Here is a 27,569-nt window from a genome sequence, read left to right as displayed (position 1 = left end):
TGTTTTGTTTCTTTGCAAATAAAAAAATCTGCCTAGTGCTATATTTGCACTCCTTGACAAGTGAAGATGTCACTCTTCAAATATTTTGTTGAGTACTGCTTGGTTTTTTACGGCTTTATCTCTAGCCAGTTATTATGGGAGATTTTTCCAATTATGCTGTTTGCATCCAACCAGTAAGAAATAGCCATGGTGCCAGAATGCTGAGCTTATGGAAACATCAGCAATGTAATTTTAACCCATGGAATCTTATTTATGGAGGATTTCTGGATACTTTTCCAAGGTCGGTAGATCAATGAATGTCATTGATATCCAAAGGGAAGAAAGAGTAATTTCTAAATATGTTGTTTTCCAAAAATGCCTTTGAGCCAGTAGGTGATCCAAGATTTCCAGACTCTTCCAAACATGGAAGCTTTTAGTCTAGTCTTAAATACATTCTATCACCTTGACCCCACACAATGTATGGGCACTAAATAGATTTCAAATCAGGTGATTCATTTGGTCACAGGCATTTCTAAGATAGACAGACTTTTCACATGACTGAGACTCTGTGTACACTGTTTCACATTGAGTTCCTCTGGAGCAAGCACCCTGTAGAACAGGCCCCACCTTACAGAGTCTTTGAGGGGTTATTATCCTGATTAATGCCATGCATTAACTACCTCTCAAATACTCACCTCCAGTACTATTCCCATGTTCATAGAATCAACTGGATTGGAAAAGACCTCTGAGATCATCAAGTCCAACCCTTGATCCAACATCACCATGGTTACTGGACCATGGCACTCAGTGCCACATCCACTCTCATCTTAAAAACCTCCAGGGATGGTGAGTCCACGACTTCCCTGGGCAGCTCATTCCAATGTCTGATTACTCTCTCTGTAAAAAATTTTTTCCTAATATTCAACCTAAACCTGCCCTGGCAGAGCTTAAGATCGTGGCCTCTTGTCCTACTGTTGGTTGCCTGGGAGCAGAGACCGATGCCCATCTGGCTACAACCTCCTCTCAGGGAGTTGTAGAGAGTCATGAGGTCTCCCCTGAGCCTCCTCTTCTCCAGACTAAACAACCCCAGTTCCCTCAGCCTCTCCTCACAGGGCTTATGTTCCAGTCCGTTCAACAGCTTTGTTGCTTCTTCTCTGGACCTGCTCCAGCACCCCAATATCCTTCCTGAACTGAGGGGCCCAGAACTGGACACCGTACTCCAGATGTGGGGTACAGGGGTAGAATCACTTCACTGGTCCTGCTAGCCACACTGTTCCTGATCCAGGCCAGGATGCCATTGGCCTTCTTGGCCACCTGGGCACACTGCTGGCTCATGTTCAGCTTCCTGTCAATTCAAACTCCCAAATTCCTTTCTGCCTGGCTGCTCTCCAACCACTCTGTGTCCAGCCAGTAGGGTTGCATTGTTGTGGTCAAAGTGGAGGACCCGGCACTTGACCTTGTTGAACCTCATCCCGTTGGAATCAGTCCAACTCTCCAGCTTGTCCAGGTCCCTCTGAAGAGCCCTCCTGCCTTCTAGCAGATCAGTATTCCCCCCTAACTTGATGTCATCTGCCAATTTGCTGATGGTGGACTCAATCCCCTCATCCAAATCATCAATAAATATATTAAAGTGAACCGGGCCCAACACTGATCCCTGGGGGACACCATAAATGACCGACCACCAACTGGATGCAGCACCGTTCACCACCACTCTCTGGGCCCGGCCCTCCAGCCAGTTCTCAACCCAGCACAGAGTGCCCCTGTCCAAGCCGTGGGCTGCAGCTTTTTCAGGAGAATGCTGTGGGAGATGATGTCAAAGGCTTTGCTGAAGTCCAGATAGACCATATCCACAGCCTTCCCCTCATCCGCCAGGCGGGTCACCCGATCATAAAAGGAGATCAGGTTGGTCAAACAGGACCTGCCCTTCCTAAACCCGTGCTGGCTGGGTCTAATCCCTTGTCCATCGTGTAGAGGTCATGTGATTGCACTTAACGTGCTCCATAACCTTGCCAAGCACTGAGGTCAGGCTGATGGGCCTGTAGTTTCCTGGGTCCTCCTTCCAGCCCTTTTTGTGGATCGGCGTGCCATTCGCCAACTTCCAATCATCTGGGACCTCCCCAGTAAGCCTGGACTGTTGGTAGATGATGGAGAGCGGCTTGGGGAGCTCTTCTATCAGCTCCTTCATTATCCTGGGATGGATCCCATCTAGTCCCATAGACTTGTGAGGATCCAAGTGGCTCAGCAGGTCACTAACTGTTTCCTCCTGGATTACAGGGGGGCTATTCAGCTTCCTATCTCTGTCTACCAGTTCCAGAAACCAGTTGTCCTGAGGACAACCTGTCTTATCATTGAACACTGAGGCAAAGAAGGTGTTAAGTACCTCAGCCTTTTCCGCATCTTTGGTGACTATGTTCCCCCCCATGTCCAACAAAGAATGGAGGTTTTCCTTGCCCCTCCTTTTGCTATTGATGTATTCGTAGAAGCACTTCTTGTTATCCTTAACAGAAATGGCTAGATTGAGTTCAAAGTGTGCCTTTGTCTCTCTAATTTTCTTTCTACATGACTTAACTATATCCCTAGAGTAGCCAGCCCTTTTTTCCATAGTCAGTAAGTTCTCTTTTTTCCCCTAATTTCCTTCCAAATCTCCCTGTTCGGTCAAGCTGGACGTCTTCCCCGCCAGCTCACCTTTTGGCACACTGGGACAGCCTGCTCCTGTGCATTCAAGACTTCCTTCTTGAAGTGTGTCCAGCCCTCTTGGACTCCTTTGTTTTCAAGGGCTGTTTCCCAAGGTACCCTCCGAACCAGTTTTCTGAGTATGCCAAAATCTGCCCTCCAGAAGCCCAGGGTAGAAGTTTTATTGATGGTCTTCTTTGTATCCATAAGTATTGAAAACTCTATTATTTCATACTCATTGTGCCCCCGACGGTCTCTGACCACCACATCTCCTACCAGCCCCTCTCTGTTTGTGAACAGCAGGTGTAGCAGAGTCCCATCCCTGGTAGGCTCATTTACCAACTGGAACAGGAAATTATCCTTTATATGCTCCAGGAATCTCCTAGATTGCCTCTTCTCTGCTATGTTGAGTTTCCAGCAGACATCCGGCAGGTTAAAGTCACCCACAAGGACAAGGGCTGGTGATTTTGAGACATCTGTCAGCTGCTTGTAGAACAATTCATCACCCTCATCATCCTGGTTGGTTGGTCTGTAACAGCCTTGCACCAGAATGTCACCCTTGTTGGCCTTCCCCCTGATTCTGATCCACAGGCACTCAACCTTATTGTTACTCCAAGTTCTACAGTGTCAAGAGACTCTCTAACATATAGAGCCACCCCTCCACCTCTCCTACCTTGCCTATCCCTTCTGAAGAGCCTGTAGCCATCCATGGCAGCACTCCAGTCATGCGAGTCATCCCACCACATTTCTGTGATGGCGACTACATCACAGCTTTCCTGCTGCACGATGGCTTCCAGCTTCTGTCATTTGTTACCCATACTGTGTGCATTGGTGTACATGCACTTCAGTTGGGCTAATGATTTCACTTCTAACTCTGACTTTCCACCCTTAGGTTCATCTCTGGAGAGCCTGGTTTCAGCCCCTTCCCCCTTCAAACCTAGTTTAAAGCCCTCCTGATCAGCCCTGATAACTTATGGGCTAGAGTCCTTTTGCCCTTGCTAGATAGATGAAGCCCATCAGACTCTAGCAGGCTCGGTACCATAGGATTTGCCCCATGATCGAAAAAAACAAAACAAATGTTGACCCATCCTACAGTCTTTCTCCCATTTCGTAAGTTTTAATGCTCCCTGTGTAAGAGTTATAAATATCATCTATATAAAGGGTTTCTATTAGGGCCTGAAGAATTATATAGAAAAATCTTTCCTCAAGAGTAGTGACTACTCAGAACACAGAGTAAATTTGAATATAAGCCTAAAGGTGTGTTAATGCTAGTTATTTGACTGAAATGTGTATAAAAATTTAGGGGGTTACGAAAAGAATGGAAAAGCTCCATGCTACAAAATATCACAACCTAACCACAATTAAAAAGAAAAAACCCACAACATATCTTTTTTCTAAGGTATTTCCATTTCTCTTGTCATGTAAGCCAATAACAAAGAAGTGTCTAAAGACAATGTCTTTTAACAATTAAGTTCCTAGAAAAAGTATAGTAACTTACATGTCCATAATCCAAAAAATTCAGAGTAGGGTTTACCCTAACCAAAGTGTTAACGTAGCTCTGGCTTTGTAGAATGTTTGTTTATATGTAGGAAGTAATACTGTAGTGGAGAGTAGTAGTTTTGGCAGTGTAAATGGCCACTAGGGAAATGATAAAAATTTTTCCAAAAGCTAAACATTTTTAAATATGCTTCAGTTGCCACGCTGTTTTGATTACCTTTTTTTCCTCCTGAAATTTTTATTCAGCTTTTCCAGTCTCTGCCAAATCACTCAGCAATCTTTTTTGCTTTACACTCCGACAAGGATACCCCAAAATATCTCATGCTAAGACTATGTCTCTGAAAAAAAAAAGCAAAAAACACACAAAACCTCTCAAACAAACAAAAAAACCAAAACCACCAAAACCCCCAAGAAAACCCGAACAAACCAAACCAAACCAAAACACCTTTTGTTTGTCATCTTCCCTTGTGTTCGAGTACGGATGTACATGCAATGGGCTGTGACAGGAAAGACCAGATATGTATTATTACCTTGAATGGCACTGAACAGGGTCAGGAACTTAATTCAGGTTGCCACACATAACCATCTAATGCCCTTTCAGGTGCTCTAGAGTACTCTACACAGCCCCCAGCAGCAGGTCTCAAAGTCACGGTTCATATCTGTATCATATCTTCTGGCCCACTGAGGATGTCTCAGATTCATGAGCATAAATATCTAGGATCATTTTAGACATCCAAAAGTAACTGAAACACTGCCAACAGCATGTTTACATTAGGGTGTTCTCTCTACTCAGAGCAATGATGAGATTCAGTTAGTTAGGTACACCTGAGACATCCTGAAAAAGGTAAGAGAAAAATAAATAGCATATGCAATAAAGAAAAAAGTTAGGATGTTATACTGAGCAACAGATCAAAAGCACAGCCTGAAAGTGTTTCTACTCCAGTGATGGCTACCTAAAAATTAGGGCAGAGGAAGCACTGGGCAGGCGCTGAGTGGTCGTCCTGATACAGTAGCATATTAGAGGTCTCCTGAAGGCCTTTGAAAAGCTCCAAACTAAAATTATTACTTTTAGAAAGCAGCAGGAGCAGAGCTGTTCCATGAGGGGCTAAGCCAGGGGCCAAGTGTAAGCTCAGCACAAGCAGCGTCCTCACACTTGGGCTCTGTACCCCAGTGCTTCAGCAACACCAAGTGGGTGACCAAAAGGAGTGGCTTACATCACACAGTGATCCCCAGGCAGGGTAAAGTCAGGTGCTGAGTCACATCCAGAGTCAATCCGAGGTCAAACCAGGATGCTCTGCCAGGAGGAATAGGAGATAAGAGTAGGAGTTTACCTACAGCACAGGTCCAATCATGATACAGGTCTAGAGATAAGGCTATGTCAGCAACGCAACAAAATCTCAGCCAGTATGTCAGGGCAGCAAGGACAAAAGGCCAAGAACAAAATTACCTACAGTATAGCTCAGGGCCAGGCTGAAATGGAGCCCCTGGGCTCTCAGTTAGAGGTGGGGATATGGCCCCAGGTGAAGCTGGTCAGGGCAATTAAGGCTTATTGCTGCCCTCAGGCCCTGAAAATTACAGAAATTAAGTCACCACAAAACTGGAGTAAAGGTCCTATTCTGTAGGGATCGGGTTTTAGGAAGGATGCTGGATGAAGCATCCTGGGAAATGAAGTCCTGAAGTACTCTAACACATGGGCAGTGAGATACCCGTGGTGATTGGTTGATAAGGTCACATGGTGTGATATGTCACTATTGAACCCATATATAAGCTGTTGTCTCATTTGAATAAAGAGGATTTGGCAGTGAACCCCCAAGCTAGCTGGGTCCATGTGATTTATTTACTTATTATATTAATAAGCTATACTATTCTGTAATTAAAATTGGTTAGAAGAGAGGAAGCATCATTTCAGTAGTGGTGTGCCTTGGCAGGTGCTCTTGGGACTGGTTTTAATTGACGTCTTTATCAGTGATCTGCTGTGAGAAACATGGTTGTACCATAACATGGTGAAATCTCCAAGTCTGGCAATAATACTAAAACCTTTCAGCTAATAAAATGCTGAGTGAATGGGCAAAAAGACAGCAAGTGAGTTTCAAAAACAAAAGGGGACACATAGAAGTACAGGGCCACAAAGATGATTTGGGGGCTGTAGCACCTCATTTATGAGAAAAGACTGAGGTTAGCTGGGCCAGTTTAGCCTGGAGAAAACTGAGAGGGGGGTCTTATCAATGCATATAACCGTCTGAAGGGAGGGTGTTCAAGAGGACGAAGCCAGGCTCTTCTCGATGGTACTGAGCTATAGACAAGAGGCAACAGGCAAACACAGGAAGTTCCACCTGAATATTAGGAAGAACTTCCTTACTGTGCAGGTGACTGAGCTCTGGAACAGGTTGCCCAGAGAGGTTATGGAGTCTCCTTCTCTGGAGATATTCAAAAGCCATCTGGACACAATTCTCAGTAATGTTCTCTAGGGGATGTTACTTGAGCAGGGACGTTGCACTACGGTGACCTCCAGTCACTTCCAACCTTATCCATTCTGTGATTCCGTAATTCTGTGAAGTAGAAATTATGTATATCACGTGTAAAGTTGCAGTTGTCAGGTCTAAGTTCAGCAGCTCAATGTGCAATCAAACATTTGGAGTAATCTCAGCTGTCTGGAATTGGCTTAGTGTGCAGCAGCAACCTAAAGAGAAGCAGTGGAGTGCTCTATGTCCCCAGAAAGCGTATGGAGAAAAACATCATGGGAATTATTTTGCCAGTGCTGAAAACTTTGTTGCACCTGCATTTGGCATACTGTGTGTAGTCCTAGTCTTCACATCTACAGGGTGCAGGAAATAAATAAAGTGCAGAGGAAGGCTCTTAAAACAATCAGGAGGATGGAGCAGCTGCCATAAAGTAAAAAATAAAAACCCTGGGACATATAAATTTGGAAAGAAGGAGGTTGAATGGAATATTCATGAGGTTTGCAAAGTGGTTAAAAAGAACATGAAACTATTTTTCATCATAATCCACAAGACTGTAAATGCAGGCACTCACTGAATTTGCGGGAGACTAGTATGGAACAGCTAAAATTAAGAACCTTTTTTACACAACGGTTGGTGAACTTCTGGAAGTTGTTGTCACAGGAGTTTGTGGAGGCAGACAATATCAGCAGACTTAAAAGGGAATTAAACAAATTCAAGGGCAGCAGATCCATGAACAGACACTTTGGGAGTACAAATTGTTCTCAGAGTAGGAAGTGGTACTGTTCAGTATGGTATTCTGATGGTTTTTCCTTGAGGTGTTGCTGTTGGTTGGGCTTTTATAATTGGCAATATAATATTTATGTGTAGTGTATGTACATTTGCTCAAACAACAATCATTGTTCATGCCAGCATGTTGGGAGCAGAAATCACAACCAGCTTTATGAAGCAATAGAGGGTGGAGAGTTGGGAAGCCAAGCAGACAATCTAGAACAGCACAGAGAAGAGGGACCAGATGTACTTTATCTAGGCTCCTACCTCCAACAATCTCTGAACTGCTGGATACACAGTGTATGTACCTAGCTCTTTTGCCAGTCTTATTTCATAAGAGACTCTTCAAATTACTAAGGTTCAGGATGACATTTGTCTCAGAAAATCCCCTGAGCTGAAATAGTTGGAGGTCAGAGAATCACAGAGAATCACAGAATATGCTAAGTTGGAAAGGACCTACAAGGATCACTGAGTTCAACTCCTGGCCCTGCACAGGACCATCTCCAAAGACACACCATGTGCCTGAGAGTATTGTCCAAACTCTTCTTTAACTCTGTCAGACTGCATGCTGTGACCACTTCCCTGGGGAGCCTGTTCCAGTGCCCAACCACCCTCGTGGTGAAGAACCTCTTTCTAATATCCAACCTAAATGTCCCTAGCACAACTTCAGGCTGTTCCTTTGGGTCCTGTCACTGGTCACCTCAGAGAAGAGATCAGTGCCTGCCCCTCCTCTTTCCCTCACAAGGAAGTTGTCACTGCAATGAAGTTTTTCCTCAGTCTCCTCTTCTCCAGGCTGAACATGCCAAGTGACCTCAGCTGCTCCTTGTACGGCTTCCCCTCAAGGCCCTTCACCATCTTCTCCCTCCTTTGGATACTCTCTAGTAGCTTAATATCTTTCTTATGTTGTGGTGTCCAAAACCTCACACAGTGTTCAAGGTGAGGCTTGAACCACTGCGAGAAGAAAGGGACAATCACCTCTCTTGCTCGGCTGGTGATGCTTTGCCTGATGCCCCCCAGAACACAGTTGGCCCTCCTGGCTGCCAGGGCACTGCTGACACATATTGCCCCATCCCATATGCAGAATCCAGCACTTCCCTTCGTTGAAATTCATGTGGTTAGTGATTGACTAGTCCTCTAATTTGTCAAGGTCTCTCTGCAGAGCCTCCCTGCCATCGAGGGAGTCAGCAGCCCCTCCCAGTTTTGTCATCTGCAAACTTGCTTAGTATCCCGTCTAGTCCTGCGTCCAATCTTTTATGGAGATGTTGAAAAGCACAGGGCCTAAGATGGAGTCCTGCAGACAGGTCACCAGTCTGATGTTACCCCATTCACTGTTACCCTCTGTGCTTGACCTGTGAGCCAATTGCTCACCCACCACATGATGTGTTTATCCAGCTGTGTGCTGGGCATTTTGTCCAGAAGGATCCTTTAAGAAGACAGTATCAGAAGGTTTACTGAAATCCAAAAAGATTACATCAACTGGCTTCCCTTGATCAACAGGGCGAGTACGCTTGCCATAACAGGAAACCAGGTTTGATAAGCAGAACTTTCCTCTCATGAAGGTGTGCTGGCTGTGACCTATGACTGTGTTGTCTTTTAGGTGTTTTTCAATACCTCCAGAATAATCTTCTCCATAACTTTACAAGGCACTGAGCTGAGACTGACAGGCCTGTAGTTTCTGGAGTTCTCCTTCTTGCCCTTCTTGAAAATTTGAATGACATTCGCCAGCTTCCAGTCACTTGGGATCTCTCTGGATTCCCAAGACAGCTCAAAAAGCATCAAGGAAGGTTTTGCAATGACCTTGCGTGGTTGCTGTCTAGGCTTTCCCTTGCTCCTGTTGTAAAAGGATATCAGCCTAGACAGGCCCTTGGTCTGAGACAGCATGGCTGTTCCTAATTTGACCAGTGATCCTGACATATATTGACTACATCAACAGAACATGCTAATATTAACTTTGTAATGAAATTTCTTGAAGACAGACAATGGCTGGTTTCATTCTTTTGCACCAGTCAACTCAATCACTTGTGGACGTGAAGAGTTTAACGTTTGGAAGCAACATGTGGAAGAGGATGTTCATGTACAAACCTCATTGACAGTACATCATCAGATAAAATTTGGTCACTTTTTGGAAGTAATGTGAGATAATTTTAAACATTCAATGGTTATTCTGTTCCTTACTATTTTGATCCTCGAAGGATCACATTCCATGACTTGCTCATACATTGTTAATCTTAATAATAATAATAATAATGGCCAGTCTTCGCGAACGAAGATCTGGGGAAAGGTCTTTTACCTTTCAAGCCTGCGCAATGGATTTTTTAGGTGAGACACAGCATGCGCTGAACTGAGCCCACCCTTTAATCCTAAGGTTCATCTGCCGGGGCCAAGCGAGCTTGGACAATGGCAGTGAGGTCCTCAGGACGTAGGTTTGTTTAGAGTGACCTTCTCATAGATGGATGGCCTTACAGGGCTAACGGGCTCCATCTGCCCGGGGGGCCTGGGATTCGAACCTGGGTCGCAGAGGTGAGAGTCCTGCATGCTAACCACTAGGCCACCAGGGGTCCCACCCTTGTTAATCTTAATATATTTTGAATTGGCCATTTTTCATCTGAATGTCTTCGTGCTTATATAACATGCTGAATATAACATTTTGTAGCTGATTAAAATACATTCAAGTAGCATTTTCTTTTAAATCACTCAGTTAAATATCTTGCAGACATCTCTATAATTCTGTGAGTTTACTTCAGTCTTACATAAAGACCCATTACTTCAGGCACCAGGTCTTGACAAAGTTTAAGACAGGAGAAGTGCTAAGTCAACATACAGTTGGAAAGCCAAAGCCTGGAGATACTACAAGACTTCTGTGAAGTTACTCAGGGAGTAGCAGAGGAGCTAAATCACTGTTATGTCTCTTGGGTCCTGAACCACGACCACAACATTTCTTTCCCTCTTCTCACCACTTCTGTTTAAGCCACAGCTTCCTATATTGATCTTCTGCAACTGCATTCCTAGGGAAACCCAAGGGAATCTAACTTTTTGGGCCTTCCTTCTGTGAGATGCTGCAGATGGGTGGGCGAGTTGCAGATGCCAAACCTCTGACTGGGTGAGGCTGTGTGGTAGCCAGAGAGCAAGGCTGCCAAGCCACTTTCTACAGACGGGAATCAGAGCCTGCACATGGCCAGGAGTGTCCAGATGAGGATGTTAACAGAGAATTGTCTGTAGCAAGAGGCATGCATTTTGGCTCCTCCTCTGCCTTAAGACACCATGATGACCCATCATGGTAAACCAAACTTGGAACAAGGAAGAAACACTGGACGCATATAAAAATGCAGTTTTATCCAAAAGACTATTTTCCAGACTTCCTCTGAGGTCAATGTGATGTTCTCTTTCTCTGAGCAATATTGCTCCCAATAATAGAGATGTTGTTTGAAAAATACAGATGCAGACTGAACAATTGCTTTTAACAACGCAAGCCCTTAAACTCTTCAGATGGAGTCTAGCAGAGTTAATGAAACTGGAAAACTCTGCCATCTCAGACTATTTGCTTAGAAGTGAAATGAGGTGCCAAAAGAAACATTTCCAAGAGCCAAATTTCATACATAGCCCCAGAAGAGAAGGGGCTGAAAGCAATAACCTGAGATGCAACTAATAGGTTGCTGGAGGAGAATGACTCCCTTTCTTGCTTATAGATGTGGCCATTTGGAGAAGGTAGCTTCCTAGTGTAACACAGGCCTTTGTACATAATCCCACGGATTCTGGCTTGTGTGAAGGAATTACACAGACTTCAGAGGGACCCCTGAGGCCCTGTGTGACATCTCTCTCTCTGACACAGGGATTTGAACTTTTTTCCCACTCACATGGTGCTCTCAATTCCACTATTCTTCTACATCAGGGCACTTTACACGGGATACATTAGATATTAAACTAACATTAGATATCAAATTAACATTAGATATTAACTAACTATATGTCACATATTCTTCTTGGTGCCCAATCTCTAGATTACAGGGTGATTGCAAGTCCGGATAATATGTCATTAGGAACAAAACCAATACTCATAGCAACTGTTTTGCCAAGAAACATGGAAAACCTGAACCAGGATAGAAAGAACCATTCACCCCTTCTTCTCTTGTGACTGTCTATCTATTCTGCTCATGGATCTTCACTGGGTGATTCTCAGAACTAGATCGTACAATTCCAAAGGGTACACAGCTTTTACTTAATTATTTAAATTATTTCAAATTACAGATCCTTAGTTACAGCATTTTAATGGTTACCTTCATAGTCAATAGTGTCACTTGGTTTTACTTGGGTTTGATTTCCAACTGCTGGAACTTTTGTTTTCTATTTTAAGATGCTTTATTTTTTAAACAAATGAAATTGATTTGTCCATGGAGAAGTCTAGGGAAGTATTTCAACAAATGATGGGACATGAACGTATGTTAGTTACCAGGTAATGTCCTTTAGCTTCTAGGATCTGAGCAGTAATACTGTGAGTTGCTCCTAGGTTTCAAGCTGCATAATTATACAAAACAGCAGTGCTAGGCAGTGATCACATGACAGTTTATGTAGTTTTGTGTTGCTTTTGAGGTAAATGTTAGATCAGAAAATCAGGGACACAAGATTTCTTTTTAAAAATAGAATGTAAAGTACCATGCAGACAGTAAGCCATTACTCAGAATAGTCAAACCTTATCCCTGATTCCCTTGCAAAAACCACATCCTGTCATAGTTTTGTGTTTGAACAATAACAATGCTTTTACAAATATTCCTTAGCTCAGCAACTCAAAGTTTGAGTTGATTGTCTGTTGTTAGTCATAAAATAGAATTTACACATTTCAGTGAGTATGTATATGCACATGTAGATTTGTATAAAAAATATGGTGTGCACGTCTCTACGTGTTTACTTCTGTGTGAAGAGAAAGAGAACATGATTTTTGTAAGACGAATTTTGTCTTTTGCAAGACAGAGGAATGGAGGTTTAATTTAAAAGATGACTATCCAATTCTATAAACTCCTCAGACATCTCAGGGGACCTGTTTGATATTTGTTTGCATTAAATAGAAATGCATTTCATCTGCTGGATTTGCACATCACTTCTATCTCTCCTTTTCTAAAGAACTTGTGCCCTATGTGCCACAGCCTGATTAAATCCATGTTAAAAGTAGAGGTTGGATGCATCTCCCTTTTCTTCAGAAATGATAATTTTTCATTTGTCTCCTGCACAAGGCTCAGGATGGATTACACACTTCATCCTCTGGCACTGGATGTGACAATGTCATGTCAATATTATTACTACTGATCTTTACTGATTATTTGCTTTTCAGTGATGCCTGTTTGTGTCAGTCATGATCCAGAACCCTTGTGCACTACACAGAAAATTTGTATAGAAGAAGAGACAGTAGTTAGATCTACACAGATGGACAGTACTTAGTCTGATAGGCAACTGTCTCAACATATCACCAATTGTTCTGAGTCTCTCATGTACTATAAAAAAGGCATATGCTAAAACATCCATGGTTATTGAATTAATACATATGAAGAGGTTCCTCTCTTATCAGAAGAGCAACTTGGGAAAATGCATGAAGATGCTTTCCATAAATATGTGATAGGAGGATGGTAATGACTAGTACTGTATTGTTTAGACCTGGCAACTGGCAATAAATAGATGATACAACTGCTTCTTAGTACAGTTGGAGAGGACAAGGAAAATAATACTTGCAGAAGCATTCAAAATTAGGAGCCAGAATATCTGGCATGCCAATTTTAGGTCAGGTGCTAAAATACTGTACTATGATAATGTGAAGACAAACTAAAATCACAAAGGAGGAAATCTAACCCTTTTATTTATCCCACCAGATATCCCGAATAATTGCTCTATATGGCTTAAATTCTATTAAGAAAAATATTTAGTCAATGGATCCCTTATTCCAACTTACACAACTTCCCAGCTACACAGTCACCCCTCTGGGAGCTGACAGACTCTGCTGGTGGGCAGATTAAAGACAAGGGGTAGCAGGAACTGAAAAGGGGGTGTCTGCTATGTCTTTCTACTTCCAAGGACACCACTGCATCGCTTAGTTGTACCTGAGGCAGCAATTCCTAAAAAACATTTCCCCAGCTGGAGAACTGGACGACTTCTGCAGCAGACTGGACTGACAAAGATTGCAGTGGAGAAAACAAAGAAGTGAGCAGAGCTCAGGGTGAGTGCTGAGCCCTGACTCATCTCCCTACAGAGGCAGCCTTTTTGAGAGCTAAGAAGGGACATCTGATGAAATCCTACAAACCAGTGCAACAAGCTTCAAAGTAGAAATTATATCCTGCAGCTGTCAACAGAATTAACCATTATTTAAAAAGTACTAATGTACTAAACAAAGCAGAGTTTTGAATACACAAAACTAAGACTCAGGGTCATTGCCTAGTGGCTCTGATTTCAGGCTTATATTAAAAATGGGGAGTAAAAAACCTAGAACCCTACACAATGCTTAGTCTTCAGTCTTACAAGCTAAACGTAACTGCGAGGTTGTGTTTGATATGACCCAGATTTGCCAAGAATAGCAGACCTATTTAATCCTGGGGTTTAGGTAGCAAAGAAGTGCAGGAAACTATCAAATAGCAAGCACCTGCTCAGCATGCATTAGTGTTCACATGCACCAAAAAAAAAACCCAATGCAAAACCAGAGACATGCTAACCTCAGAATAGCTGAGTTTGATACACGCATCCTAAGGCTCTTTATTACTGTGTGGTCCTGCCTATTCTTCTAGTTGCGGGTGGAAGAAAAGGGCAATGGAAATCTTCAAATTGCCTACATGACAGATTAAGTAGTCTGGTCTCACAGTAGCACTAAGAAACTTGCTTACAGACCTTGAGATCACAAGCCTAAGTGGAAAAACAGGACTTTGCTTGCATCATATCATCATTAATATCTATAGTGTTATAGACAAAAGCCAGACATCCAAAGATTGCCTACATTTCCTTCAGGCAATCCACTTCAGATGCTGTCAAGTGACTTCTAGTGGTGCCCTGCTTGAAAAGAGGGATTTGCTGGATGATCCCTGCAAGGGCACTAAGTCACTCTAACATAAAAAATGTCACAAAGACAATATACAGTGATTATTTCCACTTCTAACATATCTTAAACTACATGGTTTCAGACATTGAGAAATATAGGTGGGAAAATGCAGCTGATGTGATTTGATCAGAATATTAATATATTTTACAGCAGGAAGGAATTACTGAAAATGCTGTCATGCATACAAATCTTTGCTTCTACTGACTAATAGCCTTTTTCTTGTTGGTATATCTCCAGAGAGCTTCCAAAAATAAATTCATTCAGCTTTAAAAAATATACATTTTGGTTTATACTTCTGTAACTAAAAGATCGTGGAAGTGATATGTCTAGAACAGGCAATTCAAAATCTGTCTATTAAACAGGACAGCTTTTTCAAGGAACTTATAGTCCAAATTGACTTAGATATAGATTTATGAGCCAAATAGCACAATTTCAAAGTATCATTGTGATTTTTGGCAATTCCAATTGTAAAAAGATGTACAATTGCATGCCTGGTCATAGTGAGAGAAAAACTCCCACAAGATTTGGAAGTGGTTGAAGATAATGTTTCAGATTTCCTTGTCTTCCTTCTGTTTTGATTTTCCCAGAGTTAGTGCAAAATTAGTGGCCTCAGGGTCATGGATATTTCAAAGACAGGATAATGCTGTATATAATAAGGAAAAATATAATTGTTTTTCCCCAAATGGACATTTATTTGTCTGCTGCTCCTGTTCATGAGGAAGTGAAAATGCAGGTTATATGGCAAGAGGAGGTGCTGGTACTTGGAGGTACCTCCAAAGAGAAGGAGGTAACCACTGGAAGGAATCAATCAGTATATGTCTTTTCTCTGTCCCAGTAAGACACTAAGCCAGTGTCTTATGCATCAGCTGCATTGTTCTCCTCTACTTTGTCACCACATTCAACTCTGACTGTACCAAACTCTTCCTTCACAACAGCTACACAACAGGAGTGCTAGGATCACATAAATTAGAAACTTCCTCATGTCCCTAAAGCTGTGGACAAATTCAGATTTGATCCATAGAGAAAAAGGAAATTTGGGGAAGAGGGAAGAGGGAAGGGGGGAGGGAAGAGCAGGGAGGGTGGTGGGCGAGGTGGGGACAGAAAAGAGGAGAAATAGCCCAAAGAAAACCTGTGGTGGGGAATAGAATCAAGTCAGGAGGTGTCCCAAGAGATGTGCGAGAAAGGTAAAAAAATACAGTCTTATTATGGGGCAGATATTTTCTATAGATCCAGTGGCAGCACACGCAGAGCACAGGATGGGAAAAGCAAGGAAAGCCAGTATTTACCAGGCCTACCTGTACCATCTGCTCAACCAAGGTCACAAATACAAGGCTACATCCTGAGTACCCATGTCACAAGGCTACTCTGTTTCTAAAGGTTTGACAGGTGCCTTCAGCTGTACCAAAGGAGGCAGCACCACCCAGAAATCAGGATAGTGCCCAAGCCATGTTACACCTGGAAGCAAAGCCCACACACTTGCTGTGCTGCTCCCCACTGCCTTCTGCACACTGAGAGGCTTCCTGTCTGGCCACCACATCACAAGATCTCAGTAATTATTCAGAAAGGAACATATAATAAACACACATTAAACTGTACTTTTTTAGTTGGTTGTATAGTTGATAGAGATGTGGAGGAGCAACACCAACAACAACCTCTTGATCTACATAGCAAAAAAGTTTCATGATAGCTGTGCTGAAGAATATAGGATATTATAATCTGATGATTCTGTATCTAGGCAGTCACCCTGCGGCAGGAAAAAAGCTCTTAGTAAAAAGGTAAAAGGCCTTGCCAAGGAACTGTAGCATGCACCTGAGGAAGACCATGTTGGACTACAGAATGAAAAATGCCACCTAGCTGAACTCTGCATTGCTGCTTTGGCCATCTTGACTGCCAGGAAAATCTCTAAGGTTGCACATACAGTTCAAATCAGTCAGTGTCTGGTGACACTCTTCTAACTCTGTATGACACATGGAAAGAAAATTCTTTCCCCAGGGGACCGTCTTGGCTGGAAGTCAAGGTTCAAAGCTGAGAACACAAGATTGGATTTGACTCCACATCATTGAAAACTATGCCACTCATGCAAGAATACTCAAAAGTACTCCCATTTTTCTAGACATTATGTTCTACAGAGTCCATTTGCCTGGATTGTGCAATTGTGCCTACTGGGCTGGAGTATATGGGCACAACCTGACCGTGGGTGATAGCCTTTCTGATTAGGGAGAGGCAGCTGTTACTCTGCTTCCATGCTCCGAAGACTTATGTTGTCCTAAACAAACTCTGAAAAGGGCACAGGCTCCTGGTTTCTGCTCTTTTTACACACTAAAAAGTACTCCCACAGCTCAGCCCAGTGTGACTGGGCTTGTTTTGAACTATGACTTTATGACTTTTGAACTATGGCTTTATGACTCCTTTAAGATTCATGTGGTTAGGTTTTATGTGTGGGAAAAAAGCTGTTCCTCACCCCACATTCATTCTATGTTCACATATACTCAAAATCATCCATAAAAGGTCTGATACATAGTCATTACACTGGTCAAATATGAAAGGCAGTCTTGCAAAATTTTACTCATTCACGTTGCCTGTATGAGTCACCTATCATTTTAGCCAGTAAGTTGTTGTCTGTTGTTACCACTGAAGAAAGCAGGGAGGAATAGATCTTCTGTGACTGTAAGGCATATTTTTCTTCAGTGCTTCTTTCCTCATGGCATTTTTGCAAGTCTGAATCAAAATGTTTCATTCTGATCCTATTTTATTGGGATTTCTCAATATCTGTGTGCTTTCAAGACATGAAGAGCACCCAGTGTAAATACAAAACCTCATATTTTTAGTTTATCTGCAATTTAACTTTTCAGGATTTAATCAAATTATAATGATAGCCAGCTACACTTCTGGAGAGTTCTCCATTACTTCCCTGAACAATGAATAATTGTCAAATCAGACGTTGCTCTCTGTTGTGTGTTCAATTATTGATGTCTGTCCCTCCTCTCAGCAGCAATGGACACACTGGTAATGACCCAAGCTTAAATATTTTTTGTCATATTTGGAAAGGTGCAGCAAAGCTGGAGATTGTTTCTATAGTCCTGAAACTACCAGGTCAGATTATAGGACTCCCTTGAAGAAAGTAGTCACTAACCTTTTTCGAGCCACTTATAAGCAAGGAGCGACAGCTTTCCAATCTTCTCATGATGTTCATTATACACACTAGACCTCTTGGGAATATCTGAAGCATTGCCAGAAGTGTATTTTATTTTCTTAGCTGACATGAGTAAAAGCTTACAGATGCTGAATACAGTTTACATTCTACTTAACTGTGCTATTATGCCCACTGGAGTTGCAAATGAGTCCTCTTCAGGACTACTCATGGGGAACTAGTTTCAAGTACAACAAACTGTTGTCTTTTGGACCATCGTTTCTCAAGAAAATATCAACAAATTCTTAATTCTTTTAGTTATTGTTTATGCAATTATTTCTGCAGTCTGTCCTATCTGTGCATGTAAAAGTTCCCTGCAAATAATTTACCAGTAGTCTAGTTTGTTTCAGTGAACAGAATTCTTCAGGTCATTAGGTTTTGGTATTTTTTTAATGGGAAGATGGGAAATTCAAGTTCAAAGCACTCATAATCTCTTAAATATTGTACTTAAAATCAATATGAGACATAACTCTTAAACTGAGACCCATGACGGTGCTTCAGTACAGTATGACATTATGTTGCATTGAATTGATTATTTAGGTAGCTGATGCACTTTCACAGCTCACTCAGTACCTGCATACTTTTGCAAACTTCAGTGTATTTATCATAGTATTTATATTCAGTGAGCCTAGTCCCCACAACGGCAGACACTGTACCATATAATTCCTTCCTAAAACACTCTCTGGTTACCAACTTTGCCAGGATCAGATTGTGCCCATAAGATTCCCCTCCCTGTACTTGCCATTCTTAATTTCGAAACTCAGTGCATTTGTGGCTTTACTTACATCAGAGGTCTGGTTTGGAAAGTCACTGTAGTCTTAATTTACAACCCAACTGCACTTATGACCACTTTCAGAATCACTCTCTCTCTTTGCTGAGACCTGCTCGTTCCTGCCCCATATGTGTATGGCTAGCAAAGTTTTTATTTTTTTAATAGTTGAGGACTTGGATCACAGGAAACTCAGCACTCAGACTGGAGCAGGTTGGATAATGGCACTTTTTATCTGTGTGACTTGGATTTGAAAAAGCTGAAGCTTTGAACTCTGCCTGGTTCCTTTCATTTCCTGGTAACTATAACAGACATGGACCATTTGTGAACAGCTCAGATCTTTGGGCACCACTTATATACACAAGACTTGATCCAACACCCAGTAGAGTTAATGGAAAGACTTTTGGTTGACTTCCATTCTCCCTGGACCAGGAATATTTCATAGGTCTAGAACATACATGCCGTCTTTTGCTGCTTTTTCTCCACGTAGTAGCACATACATATTGCCTCTGCAAATATTTTCCAATTAATGGTCCAAAATAAAGCCCCAAGTGCTTTAGCACAAAGTTCCCTTCTTCACAGCAAATTTCCAAAGAGGCATAAACAGCAACTGTGAGTCACCACACCTAAAATGACAAACCAGTAAGTAGCAAATATTCAGTAAATATAATATACCACCTATAACGTGCAGAAAAACAAACAGAAAAGCTTTGAAATAAGATTCCCACTACAAAGATGTGAGTTTGTACAAATGCCGATTCACTTATGAAAAACTGCAGCAATCAGAATTGCTGGGGAAAATAGGAGAATTATGTGAGACTTTACCCCAGAAGTCACAGGAACAGTATTTTTGTTTGTATATAAAAAATAAATTATTTCTGCCAATTTGTAGTGGAAGTCATTGATTGTTTTCACTGACAAAAATTATTGTTAGATTGCCAAAATTGTAAAAGAATCATGAGATGTTTCACTAAATGTAACAACTTAACTGAGCTCCTGTAAGAATGAGAAAACTTGCAGACTGCAAACTTTGCACAGCCTATGAACAAAAGGAAATTTTCTCTGCAAGCTGTTAAGAAAGGATCTCAATGTGTTTGAGATAGAAGAGAACAGGAACTTCTGTTGGTGGGGCAGCTGGACTAGCAACTTTTGGAGAGTGGCAGTCCTGGAGCCTCTGGCCACAGATGGGCTAATTGCATTAGTACAGTTAGTTCTGTGAAAAGCAGCAGTGGCCCTGCTGAGCTTACATCACATGGAATCATAGCAGTCTTGTTAAGATGGCATGAGTATCATTATGTACATCCATAGCCACCTCAGCAGCACAAGGAAAAATTAGGTTTTTAATAGTAATAGAACAGCTTGCCCAGATGCAATCTCCAATAAGCACCTTAGAGCACCAGGACCAGAGCAAGTGAGCCTCCTATCCTGCAAGCCTAGCCATGTGGACACTTGGTAGTCCTGGGAGCAGGTACTTGACATGCAGCCATTTGTACCACCTTGCCCCATTTACTGCTCCCCACTGAGGAAGACTCGTCTCTCAGTGCCATGAAACAAAAATCATGTTTTTTAATCACCCAAATTTGATTCGATGGTTGAAGTAATTGAAGTGTTCATCATAAATGGGAACACATCAGAAACCAAAGTTTCTGAGCTCTTTAAGGATGCAAAAATAAGAACAGGATAGGAGAATATAAGAATCAACCTGGTTTTCCATTTGCAGTCAAACACTGAAAAATCCAGAGCAGTGACTGCGCTGGGACACAATGAGATGAGATGGGAATGGATTGGATTGGGACAGGAACCCGGGTCTGCAGTGGGTGCAGGTGAGGTGACTTCATCCCTTGCCTATTGCAGAACAGACACCCAGTTAGGGGACACCAGCGTTTTTAAAAAGCCAAATGGATCTTTTGTTCCCCTTACAGGCTCCTCAGGGATGTGGTCACAGCACCAAGCCTGACAGCTCAAGGAGCATTTGGACAATGCTCTCAGGCACATGGTGTGATTCTTGGGGATTTTCCTGCGCAGGGATAAGAGTTGGACTCGATGATCCTGATGGGTCCCTTCCAACTCAGAATATTTTGTGATTCTGTAATACTGGAATAGTTCCAAAGAGGACTAGGATAACACATCAGAAAAGTTAAGATGATAAATAAAAGATCGAAAGAGAAGATGCCTATGGATATAAAAGATAATGTTTGTTTTTCTTTCCAAAAGCATGTCTTGAGAACCCAACATGCTGCAAGAACAGACTGTACTGGCATGGGCAGACAAAAAGTAATGGCAAAACCCAGTAAGTCGCCTTTCAACCACATAAACAAATTTGTCTCTAGGCATGACATCACAGTTCATAAAAGCCTTCAGTGCTAGGGTTTCATTCTGCTTTAAGAGTGTCATGAACATTAATTTTAGACTTGACTTGTTGAATAAACCCAGAGGGAAAACAAGTAATCAAGACTTTCCTCTATTCATCAAAGATCTGAAGGCTATGTTTCCCACCAGTTGCCACAACGTATTTCAGCCTGTTTCCTGAAGAGCAGCATAGCTAGAAAGAGCTATGGGGCATGGATAGTCCTCCTGGCAGGGATGTGAACTGCTGGTTTATCTTCTGAAAGATTAGAGCAGTTTTTTTTGTTGACAGTACATTGACTGTAGCAGAACTAAGAGGGTCCTCTTAGACAAATATAGACATATAATCCATCCCTTCCTGAAGATGTTTGTGTTTGTGATAATGCCTGGCAATAAACCAAGCTCCCACTGAGAGGCCTGAATCTGCTTCTCCAGAAAGAACAATTTAGAGATAATATCAAAATAGTGTGTCATATCCAAACGATAATGTGCCACAGAGTGACAAACCACTGAAAGACAGCTGTCAGTGATCTTCCCCAGATCACCATCAGCAAGAGAATACTCCCCTAACAAACAACTCTTAATGGATAAGATGGTTCTCTGCTTGATCAGTCACTGGTGTTCCAGTTAGTGCTGGGGTCCATGCCCCAGCACTTTCACTGAGTGGCAGCTAATGATTAATTTCAAAGCAGAGCATTTGAGTGAGGGTGAAGGTATATCCTCCATTGCTTTCTCCTTCATTGCTTTTAGACCCTTATGAGGAAAGACAACAAAATGGCACAAAAAGATCTTAATTCATGATTGCCTCATGCGTTTAGTCTAAAAGAAAGGTCTTGTAAAAATCTCACTTCTTGTGTTGACTACAATTATTTATTTTGCCAGGTGCTGGGGAAAGATTAAGAGCAGGAATTTGATGAGCACAGTCAGAAATCAGCTATTTTATGACCTTCATCAGTCGCCCTTCATCAGATGACTCTTTTCCTAAAAGCTTTTCCATAGAATTAATTACTTTAATTTTCAATTCTGCACATGAACCAAAGCAGTAGAACTGCAGCTTTTCAAACCATGGTAGAAGTTGGTCTCTGAGACAAAGAACATAGTTCTGCTAAATGTGGCATCAGTGTTATGACACACTGGATGACCTGGGGTGGGAAACTACGCAGTCGCTGGAACACAACTAGGTCACGGAGCACCCAGCAGAGATGCTCATAAGCCATCTCTACACACATTTAGATCCCTTCCTCTACCAAAACTGAAGCCATTATTTAGTGATTTGTCATTTGTTTACATAAAAATGTTGTCCTCTCTAAGGGTTCACTTCTGAAAATAAACCTCTGTTTTAAATGCCTTGATAGTGACTGCATAAATTTACATGACTCATTTCACAATCTTTGGAAAATTGCTTTGCTTATCATGGATACTCAACATTTCTTGGAGATAAGTTTGCAGTGGGAGCTGCGGGGGAAGGCTAGACTGGCAAGACCTCAAAATCTGAGGAAATCATAGAATACTGCTAATAACATCTTTGTGCTTTGCCTCAACAACTATTTTAACAACACAAGAAATTGTGCCAGAAATTCAAATTACATTCATTTTATTACAGTTGCCCAAGTTTTTTGAATGCAGGTATAATCCAATTTGCATTGCAGGAGGAGCCAATTACTGAATCACAGAATGAGAGAACTGTGGAGCCTGGAAGGGACCTCTGGAGGTCATCTTGTCCAATCTACCTAAAGTCAGTGGCCCAAGACTATGTCCAGAGAGAGCTTTTGAATGTCTATCCAAGCATAGAGACTACACAGCGTCTCTGGACAACCTGTACCAGTGCTCTGTCACTCTCAGAATGAAACAGGTTTTCCTGATGCTCGGATGGAGCCTCCGGTGTTTCAGTTTGTGCCCATTGCCTCTGGTCCTGTCACTGGACACCACTGGAAAGAGCCTGGCTCTGTCTTCTTTACTCCCTCCATCAGGTATTGATACACATGGACAAGATCCACACTGAGCCTTCTCTTACCCACAATGAACAGTCCACCCAGGTTCTTCTATTCTTTGCTATGACATTTTCTTGAGTATAAATGTTCAGCTGGTAAATCTGACCTGTTGCTCATTTACCCTTGCCCAGTGCTCTTTGAAAAGTGTTTAGGTGATTTCCTGTTTAAGGCACATCACAACATGGGGCTCTCCTACATCAACTTTTACCCAAGTTAAGAATAGCAGCACTAAAATTTACCTCATTTTTCAGTACCCATGAAGGCACAAGTGGATAGGAATAAACCTATCCTAAAAATTTAAATGTTGTTAAAGTGCAGGAGAAAGCAGAGAGATAAGTTGTTGTTGTTGTTTTTAAGTTGTTTTTCTCCAACTACCTACATTTCATTTAAACATATATGTTGACAGAGACACAGGAATTTTAAAGCTGATTTCATTCTTATTCCTCATTTGTTAAAATAATTAGGCTTTTATATAAGCTAGCTCACGTGCTTCTGTTCAGTTGCAGATACTTTTAACAGATGTGCCCTTTGTGTCTTACCTACTAGGAAAGATGGATGAATATTTATAATATGAAAGAGACAATTCTTTTCTCTATTTTATTCCTCCTTGGAGCATTTTCTAGTTTATACACTAACAATTGCCTCCAAGAAAATTATTCTGCATTTTACTTTTGTGCTTAGTTAAGAGATCTAAATTCATCCACCCGAAGATGATATTTTCCCAGTCTTAGGCTTGGTAAAGTTCAGCAAGGAATGAGGTTCTGTATCCCATAACATAATCTGGGCATGGGACCCCCACCACAAAGCACTTGCCATGCAGTTTCCTTCTAAATGGCCTGGTTGGCTAACCAGGGAGGAAAAGATTTTAGCAAAAGACTTCATACATTACTCTTGACTGTCCACCTTTCTCTAGGCACCTACTACTTCCCCCTGGAAAGCACCGGGTGTCTTCTAAGTACAGTCTCATGACCTAAAGTGAACAAGTTTACTGTAGTTATGAATGGCAAAGTAAACTCTATTTGCATGTTTATAGGAGCCAGACGATGAGTTCTTACACAGAAGGAATTCTTAGAAACATGACCATTTCATTTAGCTTAAGGCTGCATAGAGGCACATGTGAACCCTGTGTTTATATAGGGTTGCATTTGAAGATGAGGAGTTAAAGTCACCTCCAATTCAGAAGCTATATAGATATACTAGTGTGGAGCTGGACCTCAGCAAAAACTGCATCCTCTCAGCAGATCTTGCTAGCTAGGGCTCAGCACCATTACAAGGACAGCCAACCAGCCTCCTTTAAAAAGCTGGTTCACATCGGAACCGAGACTATAACTAGTCCCTGTGCCAAACAGAAGCTGAACTTTCGGGGAGAAAAAAAAACTGACTTAACTCAGAGTACTGGCTATAATTCATGAAATTCCATACTGATCCATTTCCAAAGATTTTATTAAAGGCAAAACTCAATTGGTTTGGAAAGAACTAGTTCTTCCTCCAGTGGAATTTCCACCACACTGAATGTGGCTTTTCCCATAGTACAATGCACAATGCTACTAATGTTACAGGATAACCATAGGCCAATGTGATGTGCCAAAAGACGGCATATTAGGAACATGAGAAATGTTGGTTGTAAATTTTGGCTTCCAAGGCTGAATTGATTCATGCAGCTTTAGAAACACTATTGCAGCATTTTGCATAGGTGATGAACCTGGAGAAAGACTAGAAAAATTACAATCAGATATAACATATAAAGCTAGGTGAACTTTAAACTGGAACAAAGTGTCAAACAATATTGGTATCAAAGTAAGATCTTCCCAGCTGTTGCAGCTGGAGCCATTCTTAAAACTGCAAAAGTAAAATCCATCCATACCTTGATTTGAAATGAAACTGTTCTTGCTCATACCCATCCATGTTTTTTTTCTCTCTAGTATCTCTAACTTCAGTTTAGAAGTACTTAGAACTATTTTTAAGAATGGATGGATAATATGGGTTTCTTTGAGATGTCATGAACTCTTCAATTAGTGTAATATGCAAGATGGATCTATGCAGAAAATAGGAAAAACTGCTGTGATACCTAGTCATATATGGCTGTAGTATTACCCATGCACCTTTGAATAAGAGACATAGAATGACTCAGAAATGTGAAAAGAGATTTTTTTTTATTGTTTAAGACAGGAATTTTAAATTATAAGTTACACATCTGAGTAATGCAGTTTGAAGTTGAGATATATCACAGATGGACTGAATCAGAGTCACAACACTGAATGAATTCTCTAATACATGATTGTTGAAGAAAACCTTTATTTCAGGAAATCTATAATATTACTTTTTACATAGACAGTGCTTGGGTGAAAGGTTATTATCCCTGTCTCATTTTAATGTCTTTCCATCTAGAGCTAAATTTCAAAGAGAATTGCCTAAAATATCTATCGATAAATAATTATATGTAGCTCTCATCCATTCTGCATTTCTAGTTAATATTTCTATATAAAGGTACATAAAGCAGGATACAGTAATCATTATTCACATTTCTGAACATACTTCCTTTTGAAAAAAATATCAATCACATCCTACTTCAAATTACTGTATTTTTAGAATATGCAGAAATTGTATCTATGTATCTTCTGCCAGAAAGGGATGGAGAGTACATTAATTTTAAAATGAAGGCCTCTTACTTTATGGATTTATATTTCTGTAGATTGGTACAATCTTCATCTTTTTTTCCCAGTAAATCTCAATAAACCACAGCAAATAGAATTGCCTTAAATACAAACATGAAGATTTGTGAGCAAAACTGTGGGTTTTCCTAAATTTTATGTCTGTTTCAGTGTCTGTAGTCCAAGTATTATATGTGTAATATCTCAGTTTTTAATTTATTCCACTTCTCTGTTTTCAGAAGAGGCCTCACGGTCATCTTCATTCAGTGACAACACTCACTCTCTTCCATCCCTCCAGCAAGACAGTGCTGCATTGAGTCATGTTCCAGCGTCAACAGCTATTGTCCCTCGTAGCACACCTCCAGTCTCAGGAGGAATAGCCCTACATTTCACATAAGGGACATGTCCTGCACAATTTTACCATCTAGCCTGGTAAAGTAGTTCCAATGATGACCATTTAAGGATTTCCCAAACTAAATATTGTAAAATAATGTATGAGCAGAAAACAGTATTTTCAGAGCCCAAAGGGCAGTGCTAAACATGATTGTCCCTTCCAAACATGCACAGGGACCTCCTCACCCTCCTAGGCACAGGAAGCCATTTCAGTCCAGACTGGGGTCACCAGCCTCTGCCCCAGTGATGGCACAGCAGGGCCAGTCTCCAGCTGTTGAGGCAATTAGTTAGGCCATGATGTCTGTCTGGACAAAACAGAGTTCTTGCCCTTTTCTTCCTGACGGGCAACATGAGACAAGTTTGATTACTCTTATAAGCTGATTTTTCCACCCCTAGACATCACATCTGCATTCAGATCTCCAAGTTTAAGTTCTCTGATTGCACCAGCTGGATGCACTTCTAGAGGTTTCCTAGGAGGGAACACAGAGCTTTCTATGGTTTTACAGGAAACTGATACTTCTTTTAGAGTGACTAAAAAACTAAGATTCAGTTTCATAGGCTAAAAGATGAAGTGGTAAATAAAATGGGCTGGGTCTCATTGAGATTTTCTGTCTGTTACTGTATCAACTAAAGGGATGAGCAACAGCACAACTTGTGCTCTACATGTGGAACAAAAGAAGGAGCAGTCAGAAAACAGCCTCATAAAACATTCTTTTTGTCAAGAGTAAGGATTGTCCTTATGAAAATGGTGAAAGTAGCTTGATTTCTGGGATTACTACAAGTAGATGGAGTTTAAATGAGGACACTTACCTCCTACTTTGCAAGAGCTCCTTACATCATTCTCTACCCACCTCAGCTGAAGAAAGAGCTTGTGTTTTAAAGGAATTAATTAAAGGCAACATACAGGTAAGAAGAATATGGCCTTTAGGGAGTCTCTTTTTCTTGAAATTTCTTATTGTCATAACTCATTGATAAAGCACTCAGTGAACTGATGACAGCTCAGTGTTTAGGCCAGTACTCATTAATCTACTGCATCAAGAACTCATTAGTGCTGCTTTCCTTTCCTGTCTTTCTAATCACCTCTTCCAGATGCTGGAAGAAATCTGAACAACCTGTAACCCTGTGATAGTACACAGGTCTTGTGCAAGATGGTCTCTCCACCTGGTTTCCTTGACCTACAGGTGGGAACTTATACTGTGCCAGCACTGTTTTCAACCATGAAAACAATTTATTTTCATGCCACTCTTTAAAGTAAAGCTTCTAATCTTTGCTATATATTTAAACATCTTTCCCTTCAAATTTCTGAAAGCTGCACCTATTTCACTAGCAAATTTCTTGCCTCGTTTTTGGGGAAGCAAGGGCTGTAGAAGGAAAACACATTTTTCAGACATATTTGAGAAATGGGACAGATATATGAAATGTTTGGTGCTGTTTTGACTTCTGTTGCTACTGAAAAGAGATCTGCTAGGGAGATTGAGAAATATAACTGCAGGATACTACCTTAGAGGATGCACTGGCTTGGATTTTCAGGCTACAGATATTTTCTGTCAGATATACTGTACACAAGGGCATTGCCAAATAACAACAGAGAGTATTCGCAGTATTCTGAGGAACTGCCAAAGAAAACAAGTCTGCAGATTACGCTTTATTTGATGTTAGGTTGACATTTCTCACATCAACAGAGTTTCTGGAACTTGAAATTTAAGGATTAACATTAAGAATGGATTCTGAGACAGGATTCCGGATTTCTAGTCAGACCTTGGTTATGGTTTTATATCTTT

This window comes from Neopelma chrysocephalum, unplaced genomic scaffold, assembly GCF_003984885.1.
Source record: "Neopelma chrysocephalum unplaced genomic scaffold, ASM398488v2 Primary Assembly neopelma1_23b, whole genome shotgun sequence".
NCBI lineage: Eukaryota > Metazoa > Chordata > Aves > Passeriformes > Pipridae > Neopelma > Neopelma chrysocephalum.
This window is presented reverse-complemented; position numbering follows the sequence as displayed.